Genomic DNA, 15,356 nt, shown 5'->3' on the forward strand with positions numbered 1-15,356 from the left:
TTAATGAGTAACATGACTACAAGTGGTCAACAATAAGATTTCACATTCTCCTCACATTCGGTTACACAAGGTGAGTTGCAAAATTTTGACACATGCAAGTTTTTGAACAAGGTAAAATATGAATCCTTCATGTTTCCAGTTGATAGCATGCATTCATCATTTGTTCATGATGGTTTTCAGATTAGTCCTAGTTTACATGAGCATGATGTAGAAGTTAATGCTGATTTATGTATGCACTATGAGAATGAAGGAAGTTTTTCTATTTTTCCAAGTGATTTGATTCAAGATGCTAATCTAATTGGTGAAACTAATAGAAGTGATTTTTCTAGCTTACCTCATGAAAGTATAGATGAAAATCAAATATATGATAGAAGTAAGGAGTTTTGATAAGTTTTGATGGCCCAGGGCCATCATTTGTACAGTATATGAATAGTTTTTTTTGCTTTCAATAAAGCTATTTGAGAGAAGTTTTTGTTGTCAAGTGTGCGGTCTACTTCTTCTAGATATTTGAATCCTTGCCATGTCCATAAGGGACATGCATCCCCAGACCAAGCCACTATTGAGATGCAAAATTGAAGCCCTAATTTTGAGTACCATTCAAAAAATCAATCCATGTAAGAACTTTTTAATGTATGTGTACTTGACTATCCTATTAAGGCCTAAGAGGTGTTTTATGTTTCTAACACCTTGCATTTAGTATGTCCACAACTAGGAAGGACCTGCAGGGAAGAGCCCCATGATGTTAAAAGGCTAAAAAAGTCAGAGTTTCAATGATGAGAGAAGACATCTCAGGGAGGTATTTTGACCAGAGTGAGAACCACAAAGCTTTGGATTATCCCACATTCAGTGTGTTCTAGATCTTCAATTTGTTCAAATGCATGACTACTCATAGGGTTAAGTGTCTTAAGAAACAAATGGATTTTTAAAGACACATATCCATGTAAGGGCCACCCGTGTGGGGTCAACTGGAGGAAAAGACAATGCAAAGTTTTGATTAATCATGCCTAAACAAAGATACCACATGGTAGCTCCGGGAGGCAATTGTGTGGTTGGGAATTGAAGGTTAAAGTCTTATAATCTTACAAAATTTGTAAGATCAGGAGATGAATTTTAATGCATTATGATGCTACGATGGGAAGATGCTATGCCAAACATGAGCATAAGATCAGAGTTTGAATAATGAAGCTCTACGATGCTACAAGGTGGAGTCTAATTGTAGGATTGGGAGCCATAAATTAAATATGTGAGATGTTATGATTTCATTGTAACATCGGGTGTGTCGTGTGATTAGGAATGAAAATTCAAAGACCTATGATATTATTAAATTTTGTAAGATCGTAGAGTTAAATGGAAGGTATGTCTGATGCTACAAAGAGGGAAGTTTGGCATAAGATTGCAAAAGGTAATTTTGACATTTACAGAGTTATGATGAGTTCATCAAGATTGTAAGATCATGAATCTTCAAATGCACTATTAGCATCTTATAGCGAGCATAAGATCGTAAGGCTTGTATGGTCAAGAGGTTGAATTATCATGGTTCCAATCTTACACTTGAGGAATATGGATGTGGGGCCCATCCAAATGGTGATGGTCAAATCATAAATTGACACTTGGCATATGTGGATTAGAGAGATGAAAAAGGATAAAATAAAAGATTTAAATCAATTTTTTCTAATCTATTCACTCAATTTTTTTTTTTAAATTCAAATATTTGAAATAATTTAATGATGTTATATAGTTTAAACTATATGGTCATTGAAATTTTTCATTTTGAACTTTGTTCATGGCCTAGAGCCAGAATTTTCAAATACACACTAGTGGGGCAATTTTTATCAAAAATGCATAGGACAATATACTATTGGAACTGGGAAGAGATGAACTATCCATTTCTGCAATTAGTTTTTTCACAGGAGGTCACTGGTTAGAGTTATGCAAGGATTTGTCTTAGGTGCCTAGTTTTTATTTTAATTCAATTGAGGCAGTTTCAAATCGGATTCCTAGTGAAATTGTGAACTAAATGAACATAAAAGGTAGCATGAATGCAGTTATGGGTGAGTTTTGTCACCTCCTAGTCAGGTGAATCAAAGCATTATCAACATTTCATGATGTTTTCAGATTTTTAGTAATACAAGGGTTTTCATCATTAAGGAAGAGATATTTTGGGTTTGTCACAAAATAATGATGAAAATCAAATTAGATCTCATAGGTAGGAAGATGAGATAGGTTTCTACAATAGCAAAGAATGGAGATTCAAGTGGAAACATGTCACCTTTAGATTAGATCCAAGATTCCATTCTTCTTTTATATCTTTCTCTTTCTCATCCATTGTAAGGATTGGTAGTTTTCAGTGTGAGACTACATTGTCGATTCTAGTTTGTCTGTGAGACCACACTGTTCGATGCAAAGCTATGATTCCACCATATTCTTCAGTATATTTTTCTTGTATGAATAGTAGTATTGAAGATAATAGAGCTAGTTCTGATCTCTTTAGTGGTTGTGTGAGTTGTTTTACATGCTTCTGAATGTATAGTTTCAAAGAAATGAATAGAAATGAGTAAGAATCTCTTAGTTTCATTCTAATTCTCATCTCCTATCTCTATAATCTACAATCTTATGTGGTTTAGGGATAAATAACTAAGAACCATTTGCATCCCCTTAAGGTTGTATGTCTGATATATTTTTCTATTGGAATAAAGGGCCAAGTAAATGCTTGATGTGTTTGACAAGGTTGTTGATTATTTTGAGAAGGATACTTCATGAGAATGAGGTCTTTATGAACACCGATGTCTAAATCACAAGGTGATAGGATAGATCTAATAACTTGATTTATGGAATATGTCATTGGTATCATAGATGCATTTATTTAATTTGTGTAATTTCCTGATAGATAAGGTACTAATCAGCTACATGATCAACTTGTTCTTACTACTGCATATTTAGGGTTGTGCTGAAATCAACATTATTAATCAAATGTCTTTCCCTTTAATATTGAAGGACTGAAAAGAATGCCATCACTTAGCTTATCAATTTCTTTGGTCATGTTTCTAGCTATTTCATGTCAGAGATCTTTGCATAAGTGTTAGAAGATTAAGGGATTTTATCTGCTGTATTTAGATTCAATCTATGCTTTTGACAACTAGTACCATATGAAGAATCTAATAGGTACACCCACCTAGGTTTTGCGGAGCCTAAAGTAAAAGAAGGGTCTAGCCTTATAGTTGGCCCAGTGTCTAAAAGGGTATGTTGAAGATAGGAAGTAGCTACTCCTAGATATATCTTGTTATCATCGGGGTAATTTGAAACTGTGTTGTTTCAAAACACCAACATATGTGGTGCCTGATAGTTGATGATTTAATGTCTGATGCAGATATGGTACCTAATTGGCCAATTAGGATTAGACACCCCAAATGATTCCTAATGCACTATTTAGTCTCATTCAATTCTTGAATAGCGACATAAACTTGGAATGACATATGCAAAGTATATGCTTCAAACCTCCTCTTCTAAGCCTATTTAAGGAATTAAAATGCTTATGCTTTAGGAAAACTAAACTAAAATAGGTAAGAAAATGTATTCTAATCAAAGCAAGAAATTATAGTTAGGAATTACTCCAACTGAGTATGCTATAGGACTAGGCTACTAATTCTAGTATTAGTAGCTACAAGAACATCAGAGTTCTAAAACATATAAATGAATAGGAAATGTACTCTACACTAATAACAAAATTCACTCATCAAGTGGGCCCGCTTGACTGAGTGAATGGAAAGTACAGTCAACATGAGAGTTGAAAACTTGAACTGAACATTCTATTCATCTATAAAAATGATTACACTGGATTGAAACCATATGCAAGAGTTCTATATTAAAAAATAGTTTGTTCAACTCACTCTAAAAGAGTCACAACAATTGATTATTTAAAAGGAAACTACTACTAACTTCCTAAACCTATGATCACTTCATAATGAGGATGAGTTACAACTCATAAAATTTCATAACAGAGACATTATTGACCATGAACAATCCTAGAATATAGGGTACACTAAATATAAGCATTGCATGCAACAAGAAGCATTGACTTGCTTTGCAAAGATTTTGCAATCATAGTTGTCTTTGATGACTCTCACACTAGTATGTAGGTCCTTGAATATCTGTGTCCAACTCCTGCAAGATAATTAATGCACACACATCCAACCATATACATATATATCCACATCATCAATATTAGGAAAAGGTGTTAGTCTCAATTATCACTCTTGCAAACCTATTGCTATAGGACGTAACTACCCAAAACATAGCTTAGGAGAGAAAACATCCATTAACATGTATAACTATTATATTTACCATTCTTGTCCATGAAATTAAGTAGATATTATGTCTTTAGAGTTATCCACATTCCATCTTATGTTCATGAAACCATAATTTCATTTGCTTAAAACCATAAATGTATGTCTATGTGCAATCAAATGCCTTAGGAAGAGGATAAAAAGTGGTGAGAAATATCATTAATTTAGGAGCCCATAATCCCCCCTAACTAAACTATTGCTAACCCCCAGCAATCATAAAGTTTTGAACCTTGGAACAAACCCTCAAATCACTAGTTGTTCTCTGCCCTAGCTCATCATGAATATAATCAAAGTATCCATAAGTCTCTTTGAGTCTTTCCCAATGCTAGACTTTAGAGGCCATGTCATAATCTACTGCACTATCATTCATTGCTAGCAATGGCTAAAGGAAGAGTGGAGGCTAAAACCTTAATGGAACCTAATGGTTAAGGAGTGTCCTACACAACATAGTATACCATGGAACTCTCCTTGTAGCAAGGGTTAGATTTTGAGTTGAGTGAGGTTCCATTCTCTTTAGATCCTATGACATCCTTATCCACCTCTACCTAGAGGCATTAATTACTACAACAACATCTCGAGAGGAATGCTATCCCAATATGCAAAGGCTTGTTCTCTCATTGGATGGATCTTATTGGCTTTACTAGTGTTTGCTATGACAAAGATCCAATCAAAATATGTTATTCATGAGTGTTGTACCTCAGGCCTCATCATTAAAAGAACTAAAATTTATTTCTCCCTATATGGTGCAGCCTGGTGTTCATGACTTATCTCGTTCTGCATCCATGACATAACTGCTTAGAGCTATACATCTCCTACATAGATGAGTGAATTCCACTATGTGTCATTAGGAACTGCTAGGTTATGTAAGTACAATTCACACAATAGATTCTTTAGAGTCATCGAGGAATACTAAAAGGCATAATAAAATTCATGGGGAGTTGATATGGATAGATTGAGGCCTTCTACAATCTTTGTTAATTTGAAATTAACAAGTTTCTCTTGAAGGAATATTGCATACATTAGTGAGGGTGATCTACATTCCATTAGTTGTGGAATTAACCCAGTAATCTGATCAATTCTTCATTTCAATACCTCAATCTCATCTAATTTTTGTTCTAATTGAGAATTCTTCTCATTAATGACTCATTTCAATTTTTATTTTTCTAAATTCCATTATGTCTTTTCCCATAACAAAAATTGGTACAAACTTATTCCTGCTACAAGAGGTGTAGACAAATTTGGTGGGGGTAAAGGTTCATGATTGAGTATGGACTAGAGGAAAAGTGAGGAATTTTAACTATTTCTTTAGGTGCAGAGGGCTTACTCTTCCACACAACAATTGGCCTGATCAAATTGATTTCTTCACTAACATCAACTGCCACCTTAGCCAACATTTCTAACTATTCCCAACCACCCTACTAGGGTACTTCTTTAATGATTTTAGACCTAAAGTTAGGTATTTCCTTTGAATTCATACTAACATCTAGCTAGGCAAAATTATCTACATATTCCTCTATGTCCTCAGAGCCCTCAAAGTTTTGATCACTCTCTATTAGTATGTAGTTAACCCCAGAGCTAACTTGTATAATTGGACTCTGCTCTCTCATTATTGTGTCACTAGTTGTAGGTTGATTATTCATTTCCTCAAAAGAGGAATTGTTCAAAGGTTCATTTTCTATAGATTCAAAAGAATCAATGTTAACAATAGAAATAGATACTTCAACATCTTTCTCAAAAAGTCTTTTACTTCTCCTCATAGGAGGTGTGGATGAGCTTGAAGGACTCTTTCACTTCTTTTTCTTCTTAATGACTACCTCCTTAGCCACTACTTCAGGAGGTTTTTTAACATTCTCTTCCCTAGGGTTTTCAAATTTCCATTTAAGAGGATTCTCAATATGTTCTTTAGGAGGGTTTTCAGAATATTCTTCCCTAGGGTTCTCAAAATTCTCTTTGGAAGGAAATTAAGAATTCTCTTCCTAAGGGGAATGTAGGGTTTCTTCCATGTTATCATTATTATCACTAGGCTGAGGTTCTAATGTTTCCTCTTCTGGTTTTGTTATTTTACCCTTACTCTTTCTAGATGTAGACCTTTTCCTTATAAAAGGTGAAGATTCAAGAATATTAGGAGCTTCTACACTTTAGTTTTTCTTCCTCTAAGAATTAGAGGCTCCAAAATTGAACATTATTTTTCTACGTGACCTAGAAATGGAAGGAGAGGCTTCTTGATCATTCTCAACCCTTTAAACAATTTTACAAACCCTAGAAGGTGTTTGTTCTCTCCTACCAACACCATGACCTCTAGGGTTGACTATTCTAGGTTTAATGTCATTCATCTACAAAAATTCTTCCCATGTCCCAACCTTTTGTCTATTCAATTCTCTTTCCACCATTAATTTTACTAAGCAATGGTGTGAAAGAGACTGGTTGCTTCTTGATTGGACTCACAAAGACTACCTTTTCAAAATGTTAAATAAGAACTTGGGAAGATTTACTAGTCAATTATCATGGTGGAGATGAATGGAATTATGAAGTCTAAAGCATGTAGGTATTTGTAACGTCCCTCATAAGTGAAGTGTTGAATAACAAATGTAGCCGATTGAATAAATTGCAAGGGCAAGGATAATCGATTGGTTCCTTGCTTCTTATCAATATCCAAATGAGGATCACCATGTAAATTGAATTGTGCTCTTGCTGATCATAGGTTGAAATCATTCACTGATGGTTCACCTTCCTGAGGCAAACTTGTCACCTTAGTAATTGCATCTTCTATGAACTCAATTTTCAAACCTTTAACTTTTGCAACCCCATCTTTCAAGATGGACATAAATTTTAGAGAAACTTCCTCATTAAACCCCCTAAGGCTTAAAAAATAATCCAGCTACCTCTACTTCTAAAAATTTCATAGGTGGGTGCATCATTTAACAAAACTGTATGGTCCACTAGTTCATGCCTTTGGAGGTCACCTCCCATTGCTTCTCTTAGACAAATTTCTAACTTGTAGAAAAAAATTCTCATAGAATTTAGTGATGGCAAGTCATAGACCTCAATGCATTATAGAACAAAATGCTGCAAAAGAAGATGACATATAAACTACAACTTCATTCATAAAATTAAAGATTTGTTTGCACAAAATCTAATGATATGAGTTTTACATAACATCTCATAAAAGCTTGTGCATGCCAAGGTTGCCACCTTGAACACATCACTGTACATATTTAAAAATCAAGATCATCTATTAGTATCTTTAATTCATTTTGATTGTGATGATGCAATCACAAAAGGAAAGATCATCACATCATGTTGCAAACATATTTCAAGATACAGACTTAAATTTTACGTGCCAAATTTTAATTTTGAAAATAGAATAGTTTCCCCCCAACTAAGTAATGGCATGGGTCCCACCAAGCTAGGTTAAGAAAGAGTGAAAAATTAAAATGACAAAAAATCCTAAAAATTAATGAATATGAATATGTACGAGTATATGTGGCACTAACCTAGAGGCATTGCAGGAAGGGTTGTCCAAAAAATTGACCTACATATGTGAAGTGATGGAATGGGGTTGATGGGTGGGAAAGAGAGAAGGTGAGATGAAAAATTATTACAGAGAAAATATTCCAAAAAATGTAAAATATTTATTATGGTGGTCTTGAATGGAATAAAAAATCAACAGAATCATGGGTGGAAGACCTAGATTCTTTGGTTACAAGAACTATTACTTCAGTTGTGCTTTGGAACTACTTGGGGAACTCATCATGACTTACAGGTTTGTAGTCAAGTTTTAGATGAAGCCCATTGATGAGTAACTTGAATTGAACATGGCCATTTTCTAAATTTTTATAGCTCCATTGTCAAATATTGATATAATCTCATAAGGCATAAGCCATCTGGTATGAAATTTTCCTAGTGTATGTTGGTATCATGAATCATATAACAGTGCCCAATCTCTGATAGAAAATTTCTTATCACAGATGAAATTATCATGCCACCTTTTCCATTGCTATTGTATCAACTTTTTATTTTGTAGAGCATACTTCCTATATTCATCCAATCCATTTAATTGCAATAATTGGTCTTCCTATGCTTTGGTGATATCTATATCTAGATCTAAAGTAGTGTGAAGTGTTTTATACTAGAACTCAATCGGCATAGAGGTAGATTTTCCATATACCAACTCAAAAGGAGTAAACCCTATGGTGTTTTTCCATGTGGTATGGTAAGCCCATATGGCTTCAAGAAGGTGAGTAGCCCAATCCTTTTTATGCATAGCTACTATTTTAGTGAGAATAGATTCTATCTCACAGTTTGTGATTTCATCTTGGCTATTGGCTTGAGGATGTTAGGGTGAAGACTTTCCATGACACACCTTGTACTCCTACATCAACTCAGTGATGAGGTTAGATGTGAATTATTCCTGTTGATTTGTGACAATCTCCCTTAGTACTCCAAATCTAGTGAATATGTATTCATAAAGAAAATCAGCAACCTTTTGATCTCTGGCATGTCTCATAGCTTTGGCTTTAACCCATGTTGTTGCATAATTTGTACATACTAAGATGTAAGACTTTCCATGAGAAGAGGGCTCAATAGGTCCAACAAAATCAATACCACGCTTGTCAAAGGGTGTGACAACTATCTATGGTTGCAGAGGCATTTCATTATTCTTTGTGGGTTGTCCCATACCTTGACACTTATCACAGTGCTGAGTATGCTTTGTTGCATCCTTATGAAAAGTAGGCTAGTAGAGCCCAGTTGTCAAGATTTTATAGACTATTGTCTTTGTGGAAAAGTGTCCTCCACATGGCTCATCATGGCATGCCCAAAGGATGTCATAAGTTTCATATTCTTGAATACATCTCCTTGTGACCTGGTCTGGTCCTGTATAAATTATAAAGCTTGAGATCCAAGAGAAGTTAAAACTCTTCTCAATTGACAAATGACGCTGTTTAGGAGAAAAGTGAATTGGCATTCTCTCTGTAGCAATGTAGTTTTCCAAGTATGCATACCATTGGTTAAAAGAATTAATATAAAACAAGTGCTCATCATAAAAACTATCATCAATTGTTGTAGGATCATCTAGAACTTGTAGTTGTGACAAGAAATTGACTACTACATTAGCCTTGCCTAGTTTATCTATGATATTTATGTCAAACTCCTACATGAGGAGTAACCAATGTGCTAGTCTACCACTAATGACAGGTTTATTCATTAAGTATTTGATAGCTAAATGATCAATATAAACAAATACTTCATATATTGTAATGTCGTGCCTAAATTTGTTTAGTGCATAAACAACTACTAACAACTCTTTTCAGTAATAATATAATTCAATTTTTCTCCTTGCAAATTTTTACTAATATAGTAAATTGCATGTTCAATAATACCTTCCTTTTGTCCTAGAACTACTCCAATAGCATAATCAAATGCATCTGTGTGGATATGGAATGGAAGCTTCCAATAAGGTCCTCTAAGAATAAGTGTTGCTTTTAGAACATCCTTCAAGTTATGGAATGATGCTTCACATTCTTATGTCCATGCAAATTCAACTTTTTTCTTCAACAAATTGTACAATGGTGCTGCAAGTTGGGTAAAATCTTATGAACCTTCTATAATAACTAGCATGCCTGAGGAAAATTCTGACATCCTTCTGCTTGGTTGGTGTGGGAAATGTGGTTATAACTACAATTTTTGTAGATCAACCTAGATTCCAAAAGATGAAAGACAATGTCCCAAGACTACTCCTTCCATCATCATGTAGCACTTTTCATTGTTAAGAGAGAGATTATAATCTTAACATCTCTTAAGAACCTTTTCCAAGTTAGCTTGTGCTTCTTCAAATGTTACTCCATGAGTTGTAAAGCCATCCATATAGATTTCAATACAATCAGTCGCAATGTCAGAGAAAATACCCAACACTACTCTCTAGAAAGTAGCAGGGGCATTACATAATCCAAATGGCAAGATTGAATAAGCAAAGGTTCCCCAAGGATAGGTATACATTATTTTTTCCTGATCTTCTGGTGATATTTGTATCTAATTATGCCCACTGAAGTCATCTAGAAATGAGAAGTACTTTTTACCCACCAGATTATCAAGCACTTGGTTAATGAAAGGCAATGGAAAGTGATCCTTCTTAGTGGCTTTATTAAGTTCTCTATAGTAAACACACACTCTCCACTTTCCTCATTTATTTGGAACAATGATAAGAGGGGAAACCCATTGACTGTCAGAGATAGGATAAATATAACTTGCACTAAGAAGCTTTTGCAACTCAGTCTTGACTATGTCTCTCAAAGCAAGGTTTATTCTTCTTTGAGCTTGCCTTACTAGCTTGTATTCTGAGCTTCTATATATTTTGTGAGTATGGAGTTTAGGATCTAGGCATGTCATGTTAGTGTAATCCCATGCAAAGGCTTTCTAGCTATCTTATAAAAGCTTGAGAAGACTAGACATCTGAGACTCGATGAAGCTTTTATTAACATTTAGTTCCTTTCTTTAAGTAATTTCAACTCTCTCTACTTTTTCTAACATCAACATTTCTACTATGGATGGAGAATTTATCTCATGTGGTAGCAAAGTGTGAAGGTAATCAAGTGCTATAGGAAATTGAGATGTGGTTTTCTTGGGTAGTATTGTTTGAAGGGAACAATTTGAATCATCACAAGATGACTCCTCAGAACCATACTGGTTGGTAAGGATTTCTACAATAATGTCATCTTGTTCTTGGGATACCATGAACAAATTTCTCTCAGTGACTATGAGTTTTTGAATAGAGCTTACTTCAAGAGCAACATCTCCTAACTTGGGCCAGACAACTTCATCAAGTTTACTTTGGGGTTTTGCTAGAGAATATAGAGTTAACTTCTTTGTATTTATTCCATATAATATGGTCATCTTTCCTAAATGAAATACACTGCAAGTATCAACCATAGCTAACCAAGGCCTTCTTAGGATTAATAGGTAACCTCCTAGAGTGGCTTTGGGTGACAAGATTATAAAATCTAAAGGGTACTCTAAAGAATCCAAAGTAACAACAATATCCTCAACCATACCATTAGGCTTGATAGTGGAATTATTAGCTAACTACAATATTGTCAGTGTGTCTTGCAAACCAATGATACTAACCTTCAATAGAACTTCTCTAGTCATAACATTAATTGATGTTCCCAACTCATCCTTGCCCTTTTCTCCATCCACTCACCCTGTGACATGTGTCACTCCTTGATTGGCTGTAAGGAAGCACAATCCATGTGCTCTCCTCTCATTCAATCTAAGCCCTCCTTAACCATCTCCCCATCCTTGCATCTTATCCCTCCATCCCTCAATCCCTTAGCCTATAAATTGAATCCCCTACCAAGCCATTTCATCACAATCTGTTAGCTAAAGTTATAATACCATTTTGAGAACAAAACTCCATAGCTTTTACATACATCCACACCCAAATCCAAATCCTCCATTGAATCCATTTTGAGTATTTGAGCATACATCCTAAATCTATCAAATAGACTCATCCCCAAAACAAGAAAGGCCTCATTGAGAGAACCTCTTAATGGTTCATATTCTCAATTGAGGGCTTATCTTAGTCTCTCTTATATGTTATGGTATTTTAATGTGTAAATGCTTTTTTTTCATTAAATTAGTGTTTTTAACATATTAGATTAGTGTATACATTTTGGTACGCTCAGTGGGATCCCACAAGGGTCATTTTAGTCTTCATTTATGCTAGTTTTACATGCTTATTTCTCATTTTCATGTTTTGGTTAACCATGGAAAACTAATGTTGTATGCTTTAACTTTTGTGTCTTTATCTTGTGATTTTTGCTTGCAAGGCCATATTGAATGCCTCAAGAACATGCTCCCAACCCTGTTCTCAACTTTGACCCAGTGAACGGTCAAAATAAAAAACTTTCTGCATCCCTGCGACCCCAGGAACATGATCCCGCAGTCCCAAGAATGTGCTATACTTCGGCAAGATCACGAACCCGCAACCCCAAGAATGTCGAAAGACCAGCAGGAACGCTAGAAAACTAGTGCCAACAAACTCACACATGTTGATAAACCCAACAAATGAACCCGCCGGCCAATCTTTCAGTGAGAACATGCCTAAAAACAGCGAGATCGTCATGTCGACCTTGCCGGAACGCTTACCTTTCCTGTCTTAAACTTCTCAAACTGTAATAAAATTTTGTTCGTAGGATCATCATTCCAACTTGTGGGAACATTGTAAGGGCATAAACCTACGAGATCGCTCTGTCAAAAAGAGCTCTCGAGTTTTTGGCTTGTGGTTTTAATTTTTTTTAACAATCTTTCCTATCATTCTCGTGATCTAGATTCGTGGTGGGATCATCATTCCCGCGAATAGGAACTCCAGTGGGATCGTGAACCCGCTTGCGAGAATGCAGTTACCCTTGTGAGAACACTGATTCTCTAATTTTCTCTATGGGAGCGTTGTCTATTTTGTTAGTCTTGTCAAAGTCATTGTCACTTGTCTTTGCAAACTGAAAAAAATGAATTTGTATGTCAAAAAACCCCACAAATCAAACACTTCATTTTGGTTCTTTAAAAAGAACAAACAAATATTTCTTTTGCATGCAACTTAGGCAAATTTGATTTTTGAACACTTACAAAATTGGTTAAGTTAAAAAAAATCAACTAAAATCAAATTAAGTGGTTTTTCATTGGACTCACCCTCTTTAATCACCCATCATTCTAACCATTGGTTGCAATATCAATGCCATATATGGGGATGGGTCTACCTAAGAGAGTGTTAAGTGTTCCATAATCAAATTCTACTTAATTAGCTTTTGAGGGTTTGTCTTAACTTATAAGATTTCTTGAATGTCCAAAAATCTAGATTAAATCGATAACACTTCATTTGGGCATAAAAATTGAACAAATCAATTGACGTGGAGGGCCTTTAGGCCACGCTTGAAATCAAGCTTTACACACATCTTTGTTTTGGGCTTAAAACAAAATCACACTCAATCTTGAATGCCTTAAAGAAAATCAATCGATACTTGATGTGGAGGGCCTCCGGGGGCATGGGTTTATTTTCTTGTTGACCCTAACTCTCCTTCTTGTTCGCATTCTTCGATCGATTTTTCTTTTGTTGACACTTCAAAATTGGAATAAATATTGTATCTTAAACATGAGTGCTTGCAAAGTATAGATCAGACAACTTAAGCGTCAGTTGGAAAAGAACTCTGTCTTTTAGCCCAAGATCATCCAAGTCTTCTCTCCCCTTGTCATCTTTCGAGGCCATCTTGGGTGCATAAGATTAGGATCCAAAATCTTGTTTAAGTTTTAGGAGGCCTACTTGGGGATTTCATTACCCCTTGGGATGACCTCAACTCCATCATTCTGACGGAGTATAAAGATCGGGAGGTGAATCCAAAGACACCTCTCTTAGGATCAAGATTTTGTCACTCAGGCTAAGCCTCAAGGAACTTTATACCCTTGAGAAGTGAAAGAGGAGAAGTGGGTTACTGCTCCTCTCGGCTGTGTGACATTGTTTTGGTTTCATCTATGGATTTGGGTCTCACGTACCTTAGGTATATCGAGGACTCCCTAGCTAAACAAAATGTCAGCTTTGTAACCAACCGTCTAGGATGTTCATGTGCTTGAAGTGATTGTTCGAAACATTTGTAAAACATACACAATCCTTGGCACAAGTATCACATTCTGGGAATCAAAATTTCTATCTAGTTGTTCTTATCTATTGCTTGATCTTTTACTTGTTGAATGAATGTTTGCCAAACTTGGTCAATCCTAGCTTAAGGCACACTTACCGTAGTCACTGCCTATTTTAGAAGTTGAGCAAGTTGAAGCAAAGTAACTAGGATCTCTCAAAGCCAAGAAAATTCAGGAATTTATGTTAGAACAACCCAAACCCAAATAGAAGTTTCACAAAGACAAACTCAAGCCATCTCAAGCATACCAAGAAATTTCAGCCAAGAAAAAGGAAGTAACACCAAGCCCTTGAATTGCCAAACTCCACAAAGCAGAAGACAAAGCTGCTGACAAGGCCCATCAAGATGCATGGTTAGATTGTACTATCAAATTTAGCAAACATCCAGGAGTTAACCCTGCTTATGCCTTACCAACTAGGCATGATTTCTATGATTACACTGCCTTGTTTCTCCACATCTTCTTGCATAAGCCTCACCTTAGAGTCATCTTTGTAGGAAAGCTAGCCACCTTAGTTATCCCCTTAAGCATTTTAGCTCATCCATCTAATTTAGGTCTTTTCCTTAGAACCAAACCAATCCCCTCAAACCTAGCTAGTATCCCAAAAGCCTAAATTTCACATCCAAGCCTTCAAAATTGTTGTCACCTTGCCAAAAGTCTGTCATTCCTACCATCTTTCAAATCCACCAGCCTCACCGAGGTTATCCCTCTGACAGAGCTTTGTCTAGGGTAATCTAGCTTTGACACTTGTTATCTCTCATCACCTTGAGCTAAAGGTTCGGATCCACAAGTGGTCAATCTCATGTTTTTCCTAAAGGATCATCAACCTATCCTTAAGTTGACACAATCACCACCAAGCTTGCACATAGAAAAGTAGACCCTTCATCCTTTGTCAACATATCTTTGAAGTTAGAATCCCCAACCCAATCCTCCTTAGGTTTTTCATATAGCTTTGCCTCAGCCTAGGAAATCATTTGTATAGAAAAGCCTTCCCCCTTTGCATCCATCAGCCTTGTTGCATCTCATCCCTAGGAGTATTTTCATGCCACCTATCACTTGCTTAGCCAAGAAGAAGAAGGAAACAATGGAGCCCTATCATTTGGATCAAACAGCATCACTCCCCTTGAGCACTCAACCATCCTTCAGCCTAGAGAATGCTATACCATTACCTATTGACATTGAAGCTTTCATGAACCAACCAAGAAATGTAGTATTGGTGAACGCCATTATAGACAAGAACAAAGAAACAATCATGGCTAACTTTTGAAGGGACAATATAGGAGCCTTCAACTTTGGAAGACCTCCTCCCTTATCAGATCCATCTCACAT

General features: G+C 35.7%; 1 pseudogene; it reads right to left on the minus strand.

Moving 5' to 3' along the window:
* The window catches only part of LOC149566487 (chaperone protein ClpB1-like), an 83,272-nt pseudogene that overhangs the window by 13,674 nt on the left and 54,242 nt on the right, over positions 1-15,356 (minus strand).

Source organism: Cupressus sempervirens, chromosome 3, assembly GCF_028749045.1.
Source record: "Cupressus sempervirens isolate cs-2001-9-10 chromosome 3, ASM2874904v1, whole genome shotgun sequence".
Classification (NCBI taxonomy): domain Eukaryota; kingdom Viridiplantae; phylum Streptophyta; class Pinopsida; order Cupressales; family Cupressaceae; genus Cupressus; species Cupressus sempervirens.